Source organism: Apus apus, chromosome 2, assembly GCF_020740795.1.
Source record: "Apus apus isolate bApuApu2 chromosome 2, bApuApu2.pri.cur, whole genome shotgun sequence".
Classification (NCBI taxonomy): Eukaryota; Metazoa; Chordata; class Aves; order Apodiformes; family Apodidae; genus Apus; species Apus apus.
The window spans coordinates 53,131,722-53,150,803 of record NC_067283.1 but is presented as its reverse complement, the minus strand read 5'-3'; the positions used below and the strand labels follow the sequence as shown (position 1 = coordinate 53,150,803).

Genomic DNA, 19,082 nt, shown 5'->3' with positions numbered 1-19,082 from the left:
GAAGGAAAAGGCAACGGCAAAACATTGCATGGCTTGGAATCTGCACTACAAGACTCCATTTGGGGAGGGGAGTCCCAACACAAGCAGTGGCCCCTGAAAATTTTTGATATTGCAATTTTGATATTGACCTGTCAATTCCAAAGGCATCAGATTAATCATGCTGTTCAATCTGAAGTTGAAAGCTCACAAGAGAGAAGACAAAAATTCACACTGGTCCCTGGAAAATTGAACTCTTCCTGGAAACCGTAATTTAATTTTAGTTAATATACATGTCTTAAATATACATATACATACACTAGTCAGGAAGTTTCTGGTTAGCAACTAGTGAGGTCATATGTAGTAGTCTATACAGATTAAAAGAGAAAGATGCCCAAGTGTGATTAAAGATGCAACAATGCAGACACTACCAAACCTAGAAGACAATGTCCTTTCAGAGGCATTTTATCACAATCTGTATCTATAGGTTAGATTCTGCTCACGGCAGCATCAGAAGAATGGGAACATTTTCAAATGGTCAGCTTTGAACACACTACCTCAGAAGCAAATTTGGCTGAAAAAGTTGAGCAAGAATGCTTCCCTGGAAAAGCTGCAAGTTTACATTATTCTTCACACCTGGTCTATATAAAACGTGCTCAAGGCAGAACCAAGCCCTGCTTTCTCCCCTGGTTTTTATCTTGTGAATGCTAGAGCATCAAGTATGACAAAGTTATCTCAAGGCAGAGAAAATGGAAATAATACCCAGGCCCCTGCTCCAACGTCCAATGGAAACCTAACAATGAGGAACACAGAATAGAGCTCTGCTTTGCTGTTCTGCCACTAGAAAGCCCCACAGACAGCAGCAGAAGGCTGCCAGAAGGGAGAAACCAGACTGAACTTATATCCTCTTATGCCACTTCTTCTAAGAGGGAAGAGTGTAAGGCACCACCAGAAAGCTTCTTGATGCCCTCGCAATTCAGTGGGATAAAACAGCTCCTATGAAATAAGGCAGTTCTCTCTGCTTCCATTCTCCAAGGCCATGCTCTGTGTGACCAGTCCAGCCAAGGCTGGTCTCTGATTCTGTATACTGGCACAGCACATTGAGAAGGCTGGGGGCTGCATTTCTGCCATTATGAACTCTGTTCTGTGTAAGAGCTACATTAAAATCCCAACACGTCTAAAAATTTTTTACCGTAGCTCCTTTGTGCCAATTACAAGATGCAAATGTAAGTTTTGAACTCTGCTGGCTGGGGGGGGGAGAAAAAATAATTGGAAAACAGCTGCATTTTCCAATTCTCCTACCAACCAACTGGTTCTCTAAGCCTGGCTGTGTTACAGTAGTCATCATGTTACACTCACTGGGAGTATGCCTAAGCATACACATGTACATGCATGTTTGAAAGCATACACACACACACTAAAGTTATAGTATGTGTGTAAATTTCATTCTGTATTTATTCATTTGCTGTAAGCACCATTCCTAATGGAAAATAGACCATGTCTCCTTTTTAAGGGAATGATTAAGACCACATGTTTCACTGACTCTTATGCTGAGGACCTCGCCGATACTTTAGAAACCAAATTACTAACAGCGTACTAAACTTATTTCCCTGGTGGAAACCACTGGCTACTAACTTTATGAATATGAATACATTTGTCCCTAAACATGCAGGTAATCATAATATAAAGCCAGAGGCCTAAAATGAGTAGGTATTGGGCAGATGAGAGAAAGGTTCATATGCAGTAGTAACATATTCTATAACCAAATGACTGTTTATCTATCTGAGAAACCCAGTATTACATCACTTTTCCTAAAGAGAATATAAACATCACATTTCTGAAGAAACAGTTACTTAATGTGCAACTTGTCACCACTATCAGCTTTAACATAATAAAATACATGTGGAAAATCCCTTGAAGCAAACCTTCTGCAAAGCGGATTCTTCTCTAGTCTGGGTCAGAGGGTGTGTATGTCTATGAAGGAAATGCTATCTCTCCCTCTTTCACACACCCACTCACTGCAGGTCATACAGCAGAGCTCACTGTTGAGATGTGTCTGCTGCATGCGTGGCATCAGCTCCTGGAGGTAAAGAAATTACCATTGTTTCTTGGGGAGCCGCTGTGCCTTGAAAAGAAAAGCAACAAAACACTTCAACATATTAAATAGCAGTGCTCATTGAAATTTCAAGGATCTCTAAAGTTCTTTGCAGACAAGGAATAAAGCATGTTTCAGCAAGGTAAGTATTATTCTCCATATTTTGTAAATATGGAAACCATAGCTCTACCTAGCTAAATAACTTAACCAAAGTCACTGTGAAAAACTGTGGAAGTAACAAGTATTATAATCAAGCTCCAGACTCTATTTTTGGAACCACCAGAATTCAACCATTAAGTTTGGATGCATGTTTGCACTACTTGATTTGGCAAGGTACTAAGCATATCTGGGCAGTAGATAAAGTCCCTCATTTCTATTTGACTCAATGAGTCAATTAGATTCATTGACTAATATATTTAGGTAGGCTTGTCAGGGCATTTTGCAGCAAATTCTAATTTAAGAAGTATAAGGAAATTTCCCAGTAAATGGATCCCAGCACCTCCTGTATTTTGTACTAGGCTCCCAGGTAATTGCTGGGTAGGACCCTGAAGAACTATTCTTGCATGATGCACATTTTCTATAACTAAGCAAACTTCAACCTCCCCCAGTAAACATTTCCTAGCATAACTCTGTCAAGAAGAATTTGAAGAATTTGATAGAACACAACTTTTATATAATAGCTTTGTCCTGTGAGCAAAGGTTTTTTTTCCACGTTCTGAGATGCAGCAGTAGTAAATATTAATGAGAAGGTGACTATTACACCCTTACTTGTTTTAACTTCATAGCCTTAAACTCAGAGCTCTGAATCAAGAATACCATCTTGAAGCCATTCTAGTATTTTATCCCTTAGAGAATCATCGATCTTGAAACTGTTCAAATTATTCTGTGCCACTCCAGTTGTTCTCAAAATTTATATCAGAAATAGAATACATTCCATTTCTTTAATCAAAGAAAAAATATATAGTTGAATAATACTAAGAGCAATAGAGAAAACAGATGAGGAGATATACAGATATGTAAATTTGACATTTACATATGGCAAATAAGTCATTTAATGCCATTACAGAATTACTTTTGCAGTCTGAGTTGACATTGCTTTTCATTACACAGTAGAATCACTCCCAAAACTGCTGGCAAAAGGAAGTTATAGGTGAGTGACAGCAATGGGTTAATAAAAGATGGTATGCTATTAGATAAACCTTTTACAGGTTTGCATCTGAAAGTCATAACATAACCTTTTATTTCATGTGTCACTGTGACAGAAGGTTTTCAAGGCAGAGTTCTTGAAAATGCAAGATGTTAAACAGATGTACTGAACAGCCTCCAGATTTAAATCATGGGAACTGCATTTGCAGCCTATGTGTTGTATCCCTATTTTTTTTCCTTATCAGCTTTGGATGCTTTAAATAAAACCGTCTGGTTTATGCACCTTTTTTTTTTCTTTTTTTTTTTAATGCAACAGACCTTCATTTCTCCTTTTTTTGTTTTAGTGCATACTAGAAAAGATTTTTCAAAAATGTCTTCTAGGCAGAGAAATCTCTTTCTCCCTCTTCGGCAGGTGCTGGGAACACAATCTAATTTGTCACTGTAAAAAAGTAATTCACTGTAGAAATAGGCAGGAATGATAGCAGTAAAAAGAAATAAATAAAAACAGACCTGCTGAAATTTCAGCTTTAATATGCCTCTAAGCTACTGAAATATCAATAAACCCCTACCTTTTCAGTTTCAACTGTTGTGTGCACTCTGACAAACCTTTATTAAAAATGTTTACATTGTCATACAGTTTAGCTTGCATGCCTAGTCAGATGCCACCACTTGTGCCTTTGAAACAATTAGTGCAATCATATTTTAAATAATAATTTAGATCCTGAGGGACCTCTGGTAGTCATCTGGTCCAAATCCCTTGGAAAGCACGGCTAACTTCAAAGTCAGATGAAGCTGTTCAAGTTCTCATTCAGTCAAGTACTGACTGTCTCTAAGGATGAAGATTTCACAGCACCTGTGATCCAAAGTCTGTCTCCACTGTGAACTTTCTCTTCCTTATATCTAATTAGATTTTCCCTTGCTGCAACTTGTGTCCATTGTCTCTTATCCTGTCAGCATGCACAATTGTAATGCAACATGGAATTAGTATTTCTCACAAGGGCATGCTGCTGACTCATGTTCAACATGATGTCCAAGAAGGTCTTCAGGTCTTTATGTGTGAAGCTGCTCTGTATCCCAGGAATCCCTAACCTGTATCGCTGCAGTTGACTATTCTACCTCAGGCGCGGGATGCCACATTTGTTTTTCTTGGACTTCAGAAGGTTCCTGCTAGCCCATTTGTCCAACCTGTGAAGGTTCCGATTAACAGCAATCCTACCCTCCAGCATATCAACTACCCTCCCCACTTTGGTGCCACCTGCAAACTTGCTAAGGTTCACTCAAAGTTCAAGTCATTAAGAAGAAGTTTAAAGAGTATTTCCAGCAGAGGGGAAGCAAGGCTAGGCATATATGGATGAACATCATAGCAAACAATTCTGAAATAAAATGCAAAACAGCACCACCACCTAGCTTTTCATCTATGCAGAACACAGACAAACCATTAGAGGTTAAAACAGAACCAAAAATATGAAAAGAAAATCCTTTACAGGAGGAAGAATATATGAAATTCAATAATGAAATTGAAACTGTTCAACATTGTGAAGCATACACTAGGAGAAAGTGGGGAAAAAAAGCATGAGCAATCACACTGCTGTGAATGCAACATTGCACAAGAAGCATGCTGGTTGATGGATTGGGGTCAGAAATGCTCAGCACCTCTTAGATTCAAGTCTCTGGAGCCATATGAGTTTAGGAGAAGTCCAAAATAAGTGCAAGCATGTAGAGATCCCATCCTGCTCTGAAAAACATATATAGAAACTCCTTCTATTGCAGCTATCTCTGTCTTGGCATTTACCTACTTCGAAACAAGAAACTATATTCCTAAACCCTGCCATGCTAAACTGCTCATAAAACACTCCTTGCAGAAATGTCTGTTCTTCAGGAACCTGGAAGCAAAGAAATGCACAAATCAACAGCGAGCTCTTGCCTCTGTATGCAAATGTCTGCCACACTGCTTAAGTTTTAAATCAAAGAACTTTACCCCATCTATGAAAAATCTTCTGCCTAAAAATGAATATAAATTAAATACATTTTCCTATTCTACCTTCTGCTACTAATCAGAGTCATCTTGATATACAGCACAGTATAGAACATCACCAATTTAAAAAAAAAAAGCTTTTAAAAATATGTAATATTTAACTGAGTTCAAGTCAACTGCAAAAACCTAAGTAATTGTGTTTGAAAATCATATATTACTTCCACAATATTATGAAGTCAGGTTTTCCATCTGAAGATTCTTCCATCCTTCTTTACAAAACTGTAGTTTAAAAGTAATGTTTTATTGAAAAAAAACTAGAGCTTTGGCATAAATCTAAAGTGTATGGAAAGCCAGAACAGGAAAAAAAATCCTATCTTTATATTATCATAATCATAATAGAGTATAATAATATTTATATTAGTGATCATCCTTCTGAGAGGCAGGAAACGTTTCTTTAGATCTCTCTTCTGATCCAGGATACAGTATATTTAAAGAAAATGCTTCATCTCCTTGCTATTTTGTTCACGTTTAAATTTTTTATAGTATTTAAAACTACTTAGTTTGATACAAATTACAAAAAATTGCGTTCAAGAACCACACTTCTAGTGACCCATTCACCAAGAATGTATTAGCTCAATTCCATTTCACATGAAGATCTTATTTTAAAAATAATAATAATAAAATAGCCTAAGACAAAGAAAACAAAGGAAAAAATAAACCTGCTTTTAAGCTGTATTTTCCTATCAGGAGAGAAAATCAGGCCCATACATCAGTTTGTTCAAGGAAGCAGTGAAGAAATGTTTATCTGTTGAATACCTCATTGCTAGGAAGGGTAAATGTCAGTCCAAGGCTATGCATATTAGGAAAAATCCTTTGCTTTGGTAACAGAAAACTTTGTTAGCACAGCAAATATACTTAGTATTTTACTTTCCTGAGTACAGCTGCAATGACTCCAACGCAGAGGAGAAAGTGGGAGAGAGAACTGCACCTTTTAACTGAACCAACTAAAACACAGAGTCACTAAACAGAGAAAACAGGATGGCCATTACCAACTACAGCAATCTCCCTGTGCATGCTTTTATTATTTCCTGTAACCTCTTTGGAGATTTTGAACAAATGCTAAAATTAAAAATGAAATAGGAATTTGGGACACAATAGCTTTAAGGAGATTATAACTTTGTTTAGCATAAATAAAAAGACAAAGGTTTCCTAAGCAAGAACAGATTTCACATTATCTTTCATCCTCTGTCATCCCTTCAAATGCAGCTAATTGAAGCTGCAATGTGTTTTACATGGGATTTCAGACTTTTTTAGGACTTCAGGCACATGTGATCTTTTACTAAGTAACAACACAGAGCAGCAGGCAAGACTCCTCTGCAAGAAGACTAAGTTTTATTATTCTGCAATTGGTGACATAATTCATAATTACACTTTATTTATATAAAACGTACATTCCTAGCCTGTAATTGCTGTATATAGATTTTATACTTTGGCATACCGTCTCCTTCTCCCCATTTAATTGCATCACGTGTACAAAATGCAGTTTAAAAAAGTTCCTGACAAAAAGCTTGAAAAAAATACTTTTTTAAAAAGCAACAAATTAATTTTTAATAATCCTTAGTTACGTGTGTTGTCACCTGCTAAGCAGTCAAGATAGAGTAATTAGCAGTAAATTCTCCACACCCACTCCAAAAAAATACTGGCCCCTAGAAATGAATTAGTAATGTTAAATACTCCTGTGAAGGTATATTACTGCCCACCCAAAGGCTGGCCTACCTACTGGTAGTTTCATCACAAAAAAATTGAATGGTGAACAAAGAAACCAACCTCAATGACTATCTGCGGAGCAGGTGAACTGCTGTTTCCGTAATGAACGTTTCAACATCCACATTGCTTGGATACTTCTGCACGTACTTAATTTCAGTCCCACCCCTCACCCTACTGACCTCTGAGATGGTCGGTTAGCTACTTCAGCTAAGCCTGCCCCTCTGGTTTTTGCTCCTTTGATTTGATACAGGTCAGACTGATGCAAAGGCAAGAATCTCAAAGAGAGGACACCTACAGTAGGCATCTGCCTCTCCTTTTGTAGCAGCTGAAGGTTTTTATCCACAGAATTTTGTATGAGCAAAACAAAAATTCACTTAAAACAGTGAAGAAGGTTGAAAAAGTGCTTTGTATTATGAAATTACAGCAACACTTCTTTCTACACCGTTTCCTAGATGACTTGTGAAGATATAAACTATCTCCACATACTTTTATGTTTGTTTTTCCATCACTCATCTAAAAAGAGAAGTAAAATGTACACAGTGAGAGTGAATGTGTTTGCATTTTGCTCTGAAGTAGGAAAAATGCCTGGATTTAAGAGTCTTCTGCAATAGCAGAAAAATGTCACGAGAAACCTGTAATTTGCTGTTATTTTTATAAATCTGCATGTAATATAGGATAGAGTTAGATATTTACTTGATTAGCAGTTGCACCGGTCTTGCTGTGCCTTTAATTTCAATTAAAAGAGCTGTTTGGGCAAGCAAAATTTTAGTTTTCTAAACTCTGAAAGGACATATTCAAAGGATAAAGACATTACAGTATGTATTTTAATTCCCTAATTTTTGAAATTTCACTGTGGACACGCTGTCTCTTTTTTATAATAACACACATTTATAACTGACACTAGTTGTAGCAGCATAGTTTTTGAAGTCAGAACTTAATACAGAAAAAAGGCAATTTAAAAAAATCAATCTATATTAGGGCATATATATTCTGTGTTTCAAAGCCTAGGAATTACAAAATCTGCAAGTATACTTTCTTATTAAATACATATTCCTGCACCCTAAAAATAAGATGTAACACTGAAAAATCCAACAAGTTCTTATAATCAGTAGGTCTTGCCACACAAAGTATCTCTCTTTTTAAATATTTCAGTTAAAGGTGCAGAATAAGAATACTCCATCAACAGAACTAGAAGACAATGCAATAGGTTAAGTTGTGTATAAATAATACATCCAGAACATACACATTGGATGGACAGTGAAATAGAAATTTCAGATTAGATGATTCACAATGCAAATGTTTAAAAACAAAGAAATGATAGTTTGAAAAATACATAAGGATGAAAAGCAACACCATGTAAGTAGAAAGGAGGCACCTGCATGCTGCACAGTCACCACCTTCTGTATCAAGGTACATGCAAGAGGTAAAAATGGAAAGTGTAACTGCAGTTCTCAGCATGAGCAAATAATGTACCCAAAAACAGCTCAAGAAAGTCATTGAAAGATGGCTGAATCCTACCTAAGAGACATACATTAAATGTCAGATAGCAAACCTATGTGGGAAACTGTGGGATGTAACAGTTTCCTTTCTCAAGACCATGATCTTGATAAATTTGGCACAAACTACCAGACGAGGTCACATTTATCAGTATCAATAAAAATTAATTTAATCATAATAATATAATGATATCTTGATAACTTCAGAGCTGCTGTCTCCTTTCTGAAAATTATTGTGCCAGGCTACAACCTCTTCCTACCCTGTACATGGTAGCCCCTAATTCTAAAGCAGCATCATGACCTAGAAACTTGTGGCAAGGGAAGGGGATGGTTTTCACACTCAAGTTGTCAGTAAATATTCTTCTCAAGGTTATGGGGAAGAGGAGGGAGATTTTTACAAAATTCATTATTGCATAACTGATTTAATAGCAAAGTTTCTCTAAAACTCAAAGCCTGTATCTTGATGACTGGAACAGAGACTTTAGAGAAATAGGTGCTTCTTGAGCATCACAAGAAGAACTAGAGAAACCCACATTTCCTTTTTCATTTGTCACCCTGTGGAAATACAGTATCTCAAAGAACAAGATGTGAGATACTAAATGGTCTTTCTGGTCACGCCTACTTTGGGTGTGACTTGAGGCCTGCAGGAAGATGCGTTTCAGTTGCCTGCTTCATGTCAAGGGAGCATCAGACTATATTTGGCAGAAGCTTCACTCCAAAACACAGCTCATGGAAACAGCAACCCCTCAAACTGGCCTTCACAGGTTGCTAGGAGACATAGCCTGACTCTTCAAATTCCCAGATTCATCTACAACCTATATTGCCCATACATACAGTTCATCATGGATGATGATGCTGTGTTTGCAACACTGGTATCAAAAGAGCAGGGAGGAACTGCTAGGAAGGGGGTTTGTTTGTTTTTGAAGAGACTCTTCTTTTTACTTCTTGTTTTGCCTTAGAAATTAAACTGGGATCCATAGTATAAATGTCCACTTGGCATCTCAATTTATCCTTGTGTCTTTTTCATACCATTCCTAAACTCTTTGTCTTCTCTCACACGTGAGTCAGGATCTCCATCTTTAATACTACCATTAATCATCCTCAAAGCAGTACCTTCAAGTTGAGGTGGCTCTTATTATAGGAATGTTTATTTTAATAGGCCATTACAGGCATGCATCAAAATATAAATATATTTTCCTCCTGTGTGAGCTATGAGGTATTTCAGGCATCATTCTAGACAACTAAAATTCAATTGGGTCATCCCAAAGGCCTGTCTGCAAACCTGATCAAAATTTGCCTTTCTTTTTTTAAATTAACAATAGGCCTAGATTGTTCTTCAGGAGATTCAAAGTTTTGAAGAACACCTGAGAACACCAACATTATTAATCAAGATTTGTATGTAATTCAAAAGAACTTTTACCTCTAAAATATTTACTGCAACATTACACAACTCCTGATTTAAATTGCTATAATTACATGCTACAGTTGCTAAGTTGTTAAATAGCCAGATGAAACTCTGTGCAGAACATTTCCACATATGCCTGGCTGCTCACAACATTGAGCATCTGAATGCAGCACTCAGTTTTAAGCTTACGACAACCTCCTTACAACAATAGTAATAATGGTCCTGGCCTCAGTGACCACGCACAGTGAGGAAATACTTCCTGCTTCTTTACAAACTTGTCTACTTGAATCATACGAGAAACCTACATGAAACAGTCAGATAAGAAGGAAAATGGCAATGACAGAGAAAGCTTGCCTAAGTAATGCTTTTTTCTGGTGGCTGGAAATCTAAATCTTCAAATACCCACTCCTACTCAGCCTAGATATTTGCTTTTTCATAGTTCAAATATTCCTCCGTGTCAGTAAGAGGCAGTGTATTTCTTAAGTGTTACTTCATAGGTATGTGACAAAGTGGACATGTTGGCATCTCATTTGAAAATGTCACTTTTTTTTTTCAGCAGTGAGACTCCAAGATGAAGTTAGGCTGAAGAGAATGGAAAATCTTGTCATTTCAGGATCATGGGTCAGGGTCATGGCTTGAGCTAAGATTTTTAAATTCATTAAGTTAAGCCCTCAGGAAAAGGAGCTGAAGAGCAAATGGTAACTAAAGCCTAATACGCTGTTGTATTTTTCATTTTATATTTTACCTGGCTGGAAAACATCATCATTTGTAGATACTAACATTTGGGAGATACTGAAGTTGAAGATGCCAAATACTTACTCTCCAGAATACCATTAGTATTTTCATGCCTACAAAATATAACTCATACTACAAAGCTGCACCATGCTACTTGTATTGATTACAAACCAATCTATTTAAAAGTGAACAAGACCTATGACAAAACATAGTCCTTGTAGCATCTCAGAAAGGGGAAAAAAAAAAAATCTAGACTGTGTTCACATGAACTCCAAAAAGACAAGGTGGCATTTAATTCTGAAAACATAAAAATACAGTAGGAAATTTTAAAAGTGACCTTTTGTTAAAGGGACATATATATGTATTTCCCCTCCTTCCCATACCTATACCAGACTTGACACTCATCAAACTTTAGATAAATGCAACATCCAGTCTAATTAAGAACACTCTTTTGGTGCCACAGTTACACAGTTTATATGAACAGAAGTGAGAGCTGGGCTCACATTTTGTGAGGGATTTCTAAAAAGCTACACATCATCCAGCTCAGCATGTCCTAAAGCTGTGTGGCCTTATGCTGAGCATACTCTGGTAGTGCAAGATGCCAAATACAGATTCCATGGAACCAGCTGATATCACTGTCATGAGCTGTGAGGTTAGGGAACCTGTGTGTAACTCCTGCAAGGGCAGAGGCTATTTCAGGAGTTGAAGAAGGAAGGGACATGTATTATGGACTCCTAACACTGAGGCCTAACAAAGATTTTGAGGTCTTGAAAATAGGTTTTTTTGCTGTGCTCTTTCCTTCATAACTGGAGGATGGCTTTTTGATAGTTCTCCTAGAAGGAAATGCCCCAAAAGACTAGGTGAATTCATATATTTGAACAGCCAGACTGCAATGTAGCTTTTAAACACAATGTAGTATTTTACTAGAACAGACCTCTTATGAGATACTTTTGAGAACTTAATACTCTCCATAACCAAAAAATACTTCCATTAATCTTTTCTCAATGGAATGCATGTGCAAATAGTACATCCATATATGTACACATTTAAGATAGATTAAAACAGAACATTAAAAATGCTGCTACAAAACATTATTTGCTTGCTTGTACAAAAGAAATAGAGTACATGCTGAAGCACATCCAAAGTAGTGCACAGAAGCTGGTGAAGGGTCTAGAGAGCTAGTCTTAGAAGGAGCATCTGAGGGAACCAGGCTTGTTTAGGCTGGAGAAAAGGAGGCTGAGGGGAGACCTTATTGCTCTGTCCACTACCTGAAAGGAGGTTTTAAGAAGGTTGGGATCAGTCTCCTCTCCCATGGTTTAGTGGTGGACTTGGCACTGATAGGATAATGGTTGGACTTGCTGATAAGGGTCTTTTCCAATCAAAACAATTCTATGATTCTATGATCTTCAAGTACATGCTCAACTTTTTTCCTGTCAGGCTCTTCCCTCCTTCAGTGAAATAAAAGGTACTCAAAAGTGGTGTTATTTCTCATAAGTAAGGTGTAATTTCAAGTATCACTCAAATTACAATACCTGGAAAAAAAAAAAAAAGAAGTCTCAAAGATTTCTTTCTCTAGTACTTTCACATTACAAACTATACTTTTCAGAAGCATAACTATTACATCTTTACAACACTGCTTTTTAGATAAGTCCCAATTTCATGCCTAAATAACCAAAGTACCAAGAAAACTATGGGTAAAACCGGTACGTTAGGTTTTTCAGCACTTAAGAATTTGTTGAAAGAATACTTCAAACGTTTTCATTTACATCCACAAGAACTTAGTGCTGCTGTGTATTTAGCATATGACATCACGAGGTGGGTGCAGAAAACATGAGGTGCACATGTTTCTTAACTACCTTACACACATTTTGATTGAACTGCCTTACCCAAAACCACATGTGAACTGTGTGGCAGATGCAGGAAGAGATTCCTGTCTGGCATTCAGTTTCTGTAAAAATTAAGCCATATTTCTGCAACCTCTTACTTCTTTCACTACTCATCATATTCTGAATCAACTTATTTAAGAATCTGACAGACAACTTGGTTCACAAGGCAGACTAAATGCTCTCCTGATGAAGAGTCATCTATTTTGCCTGCTTCAGGAAGGGGGTACAGCAGAAAGACACTACTCGATGTAAAAATATCAGTGTTTACAAATTAAGAGCTTCTTCTACAGTAAATGAAGTTGTTGGTGAATTTTCTCATGTTTGTGTTGCTCTTATTTATTTATTGTGACACCTTTAGAAAACAAAATTCAGGCATTGAAAAAGCCTAACTACTTTATCTAGTGTAGTTATACAATGTCTAATTTAGGTCTTGAGCAAAGCAAACATCCTTGGGCTCAACAAACCACGTAAAGAACCAGCAGCAGGTGAAAGCAGATCTTTTTGCATATACTGCCTGCAGCTCCATTCATCTTTATTCATAGCCAGCTTCTCTCCTCCACTCTTAAAATATGGGATAGCAAAAGAGCACATCTATGACACTGCAGTCACCTTTCTACCCAAGTCGCTTTGCAAAGAAACTGTTTGTCTCAAAAGGAGCAGCAAAGCAAAAAGCAGTTGTATGAAAATATTTATACGGTAGACAATAGATTTCTGGAGACTTTTTGTCAAACATGAGTGGATCATTTTAGGAGAAATATTTCCAGAAGTACTTCAGACTTAGGCAGACAACCAGCACTAGAAAGTTCATATTGAATTCTGAACAGCTATAGGCAAGTGAAAACAAAACCTCATGATAGAAAGTGTTGAACTACCTCCTTTATCATATTTTTTTTAAATCTAGACAACAGGTAAGAATAAATATATTTAATATGTGGACAAATAAAAGCCTATCATTAATATAAACATACTTTTTTTTTTTTTTTTAGAACCCCATTGTATTTCAAGAGTTCTCCACTATAACCTCTCTACTAGTCACTGAGACACGCAGGCCACACAAAAGCATGGCATAGCCCTGGACCACATTTCATTACAGCCAAAATTTTAAAACCACTTCCCATGATAACGTTCCTATACCAAAATACAAGTGATGTCTCATTTTGAGCCCTTCCTGTATCATCTGGATATAGAACTATCACAAAACATGTGTAAAAGCAGGATAATAGTGCCTATGTAGGAAACATATACTACAGTCCTAGACTTGGATTTTCCATTTCACTTTTTCAAACTATGTTCCATTCCTTAATGCCTTCCACTTTAGAACATAATCTACTTCCCTAAATTTACCACAGACCAAAAGCTTTAAAACATTTGTAATTTAGTTTAAAAGAGCTACGTTTGACAAAATTAAAGGCTTGGGTATGGTTGGTGGTGTGGGGTTTTTTCATTCCATAAAATGTAAAAATCGAAGTAAAAAGCTGGCTTCAAACACGAAATTAAAGCTAGGCAGTGCACATTTTCAACTTCGAAAGTCAGACAGGAATAAAGCTAAATTCCTGTAGCAAAATAGAAGTTCATTTTAGACACCTTCATGTGGATGTTTCACTTTCAATGAATTGGCATTTTTAAATGTAAAAACATTCAACTGAAAAATTTCCAACCAGTTTTAGTGCTTACTTAATTGACACATGCAAAATTTAATTCCTCTCTTTGTCTTGTCTGCTAGGAATTACTTCCACACTCACCATATTTCCTCAGGCCTTCATCAACTCCTTTTCAGTTACAGAAACCTCTCTATATAAAAACAACCTCCCTGCAGGAGGGACATGAATATAATTTCATTTGACTAGGAACAGCAAACAACACCACCACCACAACAACAAAGCAAAACCCCAAACAAACAACAACCATTTCTAGGATGACTTAAAGAAGAAAAGAAAACAAAATCCAAACACACTTTATATCTTTCGCTGTTCTGTGCATTCACAACATTGATTGTAGAAGCTTTTACCAGATGCTACGTAATTTTTTGCCAGGATGTGTTCAAATGAAATTAATTCCAAAATAAGAGATGATCTGGAGGTTAATAAAAAATCCTAGCACTTTCATAACTTTCCACCAATAATAAACTTCAAACATCAGATAATCTCCAGCTAGCAGGTATTTCAATACTTTAATTTACTGTGGGTTTTTTTCTGAGGCATATTCAGAGAAATGGCTAAAGGAACTGTAATAGCCTTCTGGGACAGGAAGATTAAGGTTCCTGTAAAAAAAGTTAAATTAATTTTTAGACTGATGCAAAGTCAGGGAAGGGTTGTTAAGGGATGGCCTCTTGCCACAGGGTGGAGTTTTGTTTTGGTATCCTTTTAGAGTCTGCAGGTGTTTGGCAGGAGCTGAAATCAGGGCCAGCTGTGATATTTCAGCTCCGATATGTCCCTCCCCATATTTCTCAGAAGTGATGCATCAGGGTGATGTCTTACACCTGATGTACTCAACTTGTGTGGTATGACTATAACTGCTTGGGGCAGGGGTGGGGGAGTACCACTGCATGGCTTCAATTTTTGTTTTCAGTTGGCAGCATTCACATAGTAAAATTAATCAACATGAATGGATTTTATCTAGTAAAACATCAGTTTCTTAAACTGCCCATAATATTTGTGGGTTGTTTTTTTTGCTTCGTATGTACGCCAGCCATTTAATTAAAGTGGTAACATTGTATAAGAACAGTGAAAGAAATGACATTCTGAAAAGGGGGAGGATAATGTTTTAAAACAAATAAAACAAGAAAAACTTCCAGTCCCCTCACTTTACCAGCAAAGATCTTTGTTCTTCCATACTTTTAGCTGCAGTACAGTGCGTACCTGTTTTTGTTTTATCTTTTGGGAGAATTTGAATAGTTCATATTAAAAATTGCATTCTCTTTTAAGTTTGTTTTGTTTGGAAAACCTCAAACCACATTGTATTTCATACACATGTTCCCCAGGGTATGTTAAATGGGACCATACTGAGGTCACTACTAAGTTTTTAAAACGTTTTAAGAATTCCTTTAATGTTTGTACTATCTTGGCTTGTTTAAAAGAACACATTTTTAAAAAATAGCTTGAAAAATTTTGACTATAAAAAGCTTCATTAAAATAGTCTATACTGTACTCTGAAGAGTTTGTAAGAACTTTTACAAACATTCTTTCCTCCCTCTTGTTTTTAAGAAAATTGTTCCCTTAACTAGCAAAGCTGCTCCTCCTTTTCTCAGCCTTTTTATCCATACATCCGCAAGGACACATATGCGTCTATCCACAGACTGATTGACTTAGCAGTACAAATGCCTGTGGTATTCATTTTAACTTCACAAATGAATAAAAGATTATAATCAGTGGGAAAAGTGGATGTTTCCCTCCATTCATGGAAAAAACAGTATCACCTGGCACTCCATCTTAGTGAAAAATTTCATGTTTTTTGGCAGCTCACTCCCAGTATGATTGAAGCTGTTAATGATATTAACAAAATGTCCTGGGATCAAAAATGTGTTGTTTTATCTCAGTTTATAGAAAGAGCCATACAAACCATTCTTGGCTTTCAGAGTTCTGAGGTTCTTTTACTTAAAATAAAATTATAAAACACAACCCACCTGTAGCTGATTAAGTTCCATTAGACCACTTCAGTCATCTCCTTTACTTGTCTTGCCTTTCTCTTCAGACTTGCTTCCATTCCTGCCTTGCATTATTCCAAGCCCCTCCTAGGATTTCTGCCTTTGGCTGGTACAAGCCCAGGGCACCCTTTGCAGCATTACTAACAGCTGGGCTGTCATGTGCTTTGATGATGGCTGATACCCCTGCAGTGTATCTTGGGAACTAATAGGACAAGACTGCACTTGAAATGAATGATGGTTGCATTCTGGATAGCAAAATCCACAGATCAAATAGGAAGGGAATGGCAGTACAAATGAAGTTTAAACATGGAATTGTGCTTAGAACCAATCCTGCTGGCAACATCCAGAATGGAAGAGGTTAGCAAAACCTAAGTACTATTGATTAGAGGCAGATTAGAGTTTTTCTGTATTGAAGTATCACTGGTTTGATGTTTTCCTAGAGTCTTTGCAGTGGCTGAAAGCAGATTACTATGAAAAGCAGATTACTGCATTATGATAAACTATTTTACATCACAGTTTGTACTTTTTGTAATAGTAAGTGAGGTTATTAAATGCAAGCTTAGTGATACCTTTCCTAGAAATGCATGTCTGGATCTAAACTGAGCCTGAAAAACCCCACGATATTATGAGAGCACTGTGAAGAATGACTGCAAAGTCCTCATACTTAATGACTGGGTTAACCTTTGCACGATAAACATCTTGCTGTGATTACAGTATGTTGGTGGTGGTGGGTGCTGGTTTTTCCCTGTTATAACTGAGTTTTCATAGTGCAGAGGATACCTAGATTACAGATTCTCAGGTGTTGCTAGACTTCTTCCCTAGTCCTCAACATAGTCTCAGGGCACTGTCATGCTTTGGCATTTCAGAAAGCAAAATTGCAGCCTGGCTTATGAAACAGTAAGGATATACCCAAGCGTGTTTGCCCCAGATGCCTGCTGTCTATACAGCAGCACAAGGATGAGCAAGGGGAGGGAGACTGGGCAAGGTACAACAGTAAAAAACACTGTTCAGAAGAAATGTGAAAGTAAAAAGCTGACCCTAAGCCTCCAAATCCAAGCTACAGATAAATGGCTCAGGGCAATGAAGCCACCTGTGAAGTTTTCACCATGCAAATAAAAATTTGTGTTAGAAATTTTTCTGATTTTGAATTAGAAAAATATACTTAAGAGGCTGAGTATGCTTTTCTCTCGATTGCTGGTCTGCTGGGTGTAAAGGTGGAGTGGGGAATTAATTTTATATAAGTGATGTAAAGTAAATATCTTGACATAGAAGCAATACTTTAAAATTACAACCATTTTCCACATTTGAAGAAAGAATAAGAAAAAACTCCGGGAGGTTTTTTTCCTCCCTCCCCTTGATAATTGTGAGAAAATGTTTAAGGAAGCAGATAGCACCAGAAATAATAAAAATGTGTAACAAGCAGCATCACCACAAATACTGTCATGTCACTTCAAATAGGAATAAGATTGTCTAAGTGCCACTTGAAACAAGAATGTAGAAAAAACAACATTTTCAAGTAGTTTCATAAGGGAAAAATGATCACAGGAAAGTATTTACAGGAGTTTACAGGAAAGTATTTTGAAAAATCTGACATACAATGATATCTGACTGCAAAGCAATGTGATACTTTTTATGGACAGGTTAACTATGTCAGGTTATTTAATATTTAGGTGAATTCTAACAAAAGCAGGGAAAACAAGCTAGTCTTTTTGCAATCCGGGAGGTAATTGCAATCCCACAATATACCAATTTTTAAAAAGCAGTCGCTTTCAGAGTGGAACTGAGTTCTTAACATTTGCAGCATCAAAAAAGTGCAAATAATATTTTTCCAGGGTTGTCCCAAGTACAGCCAAGTCAGCCACATTCTGAATAAAATAAAGCCTCTTGCTGTATGTTCTTCAAAGCCCAACCGTAATCCCTGTGAAAGTTATGAAGTGAAAAATTTGGCCCATGCATACTTTACAGCATGGTACTACATCATTTGATGGAGAAAGAGGGTATTATTTAAGAAAAAAGCTTCTTTCCTTGTGGTAGCCTTACAAATGTTGTCTTATACTTTTAGAAGTTTCATAAATATATTTATAGCAAACATTTATAAAAAACATAATCCTTTCTGGTGGAGATTGATTTGCCAGTTCTTTCCCAAAGACAAATCATATCTATACTCCTGACAAATACGTAAAAAATTGGTTGTTTCCAGTCCTCCCAATGGCCAATAATTTTTCTGATTACTCTCATTATTAGAAAGTAATTTTAAAGAGATTAATCACACAATAGAATAGCTGTAAAATATTCTACTGTTCCAGACAGTATAATTCAGCCCAATTCAGTTGGGCTCTTTAACCCATCATAAACCAGAGAGTGAGGAGAACTGGAGGAATCAGGGAAAATCCAAGTATCCTAACTCTACAGGTACTAAAAAGTAAAATATTGTTCAACATTAAGTATAGATACAATTCAGTGAAGGAGTTAAAATAAAAAATAAATAAATAAAAAATTGCAACGTTTTCAGCCAGGGAAACCACCAGACCAAGAAAAGGTTAATATTTTCATGTTTCTGTATAGAACTTCTGTGCTTTGTGTTTCCAGTGCAAAATTTGTGCATATCCTGGCCATCTAAATTCCATATAGAAAACCAGTTGCTTGCGGATGGCAAGAAAGGTACTTTGCTGCTTATTTATCTAACAGAATGCAATTACAGAATATATTGCAATTTATTTCCCTGTTTTACCAGCCATTTTTGAAAGACAGACACCATACAGGACATGGAATACCTATGTTCAGTACATTATGATCTGTTTTCCCCAAGAATGTGAATTCATTTAAGGATCTGTATTTATTTATTATGCCATATTATTGGTCTTAAACTCAACCCACCATATAAGTCTGAAATCCCATTTTGAGGTAGCTGAATCCATGTCTGAACAGGATAAAAAAAGTGATCATTACTCAGCATTT

The 19,082-nt window shown here is 36.7% G+C and overlaps 1 protein-coding gene across 6 annotated transcripts in view; it reads right to left on the bottom strand.

Annotated features, from left to right (window-relative positions):
- SUGCT (succinyl-CoA:glutarate-CoA transferase) overlaps positions 1–19,082 on the bottom strand; it is a 323,003-nt gene that overhangs the window by 159,893 nt on the left and 144,028 nt on the right. The window lies entirely within an intron of this gene.